Source organism: Carlito syrichta, unplaced genomic scaffold, assembly GCF_000164805.1.
Source record: "Carlito syrichta isolate Samal-C Ts95f unplaced genomic scaffold, Tarsius_syrichta-2.0.1 Scaffold313175, whole genome shotgun sequence".
NCBI classification, from domain to species: Eukaryota; Metazoa; Chordata; class Mammalia; order Primates; family Tarsiidae; genus Carlito; species Carlito syrichta.
In genome coordinates, this window is record NW_007257271.1 from 119247 (window position 1) to 120660 (window position 1414).

Here is a 1414-nt window from a genome sequence, read left to right on the forward strand (position 1 = left end):
TTTAAAAAAAAAAAAAAAAAAAAAAAAAAAAAAAAGAGCCGGGCATGGTAGCACGTGCCTGTAGTTCCAGCTACTCGGAAGGCTGAGGCGGAAGGCTCGCCGGAACCCAGCAGGTCGAGGCTGCGGTGGCTGTGAGCGTGCCACTGCACTCCAGCCTGGGCAACCGAGTGAGACTCCGACTAAAAAAAAAAAAAAGGTCAGATGTGGATAAGGTTTCTGTGAAATTCAAAGGGACTGTCTTCCACATTTGAGTCAAAGAATGTGTAGGATGGTGAGATTGTTCATGAACTGAGTGAATTCAGTGGAAGCGGTGGCAGAAAGTCTAGCCAGAGAAACCATGAGAAAGCAAGTCCTCCAGGGGTTCACAGAAATGGGAGGAAGATTTTAAAGATGAATCTAATCTAAATTCTTGAAGAGAAGGGGCACCTCAGCTGACAGCCGTGTTAGACATGCCTAAAGGATGCTGAAAACACACACCCCGCTCCCAGTCCCTGAATGCAGCAACAGAAGCATTCATTCACCCAGGAAGCATCGACTCAGGGCCTGTTATGGGCTAAATGTGCTGTACTGGGTACCACGAACACGAGAATTAAAGGTATAGGCTCTTGTCAGGAAGGCTTTCTCAGACAGTGGTAAACAAAGAACTACAATACAAGTTCAGCACCACACAGAGGGATGTAACTTCAGAAAGGATCAATAGTCCCTGCGCTGCAGAAGAACCTAGCTCTTAGAGGACTCGGGAGCGTTTACCATCTGTCCTATCCACTTCCTCATCTGTCCCCAAGGCTCTCAGAAAGTTTTGCCAACATGGTCCCGATCCTCAAGTCTGAATTTCTGACACGGTGGTGGATATTTGCAAGTCCTTTCCCTAATGAAAGCACGGAAGTGTCTCTTCTCTTTTATTTATTGTTACAAGCACTCACAGTTGCTTAGTGAGCACAGGACTACACATTGCAGACGTGGTGTGATGACCACACGATGACACCTGTGACACTGTGGTTAGTCTGACAGGAGAGCCCAGGTGGAGTATGAAGAACAAGTGTCACCAAAACAGGAAAATGCCCATGATCTCAAAAAACTTTGGGTGAGATACTTGCCTGCATCGCCACCGTCAGGGTAAAAAACAACAGGCTGCTTTTGGAGGGGGACATTTGCCACAAACAGACTGGTGGGGAGATTCTTTCTGGGCACATTCAGCGTGAAGAGGGAAAGGTTTCAGGGGACATGCTGTTTTCTTTAAGAGGGAGTTGAAAAGAACAATTCTTCCTCACCCCTTTGCACAGTAACAGCATCAGAATTAAAAAACAAAACACATTTTCTGAGTTTCTTTTTTTTCATTTTGGAACTGGAGTCTTACTGTCACCCAGGCTGGAGTGCAGTGGCACGCTCATGGCCACCGCAGCCTCGACCTGCA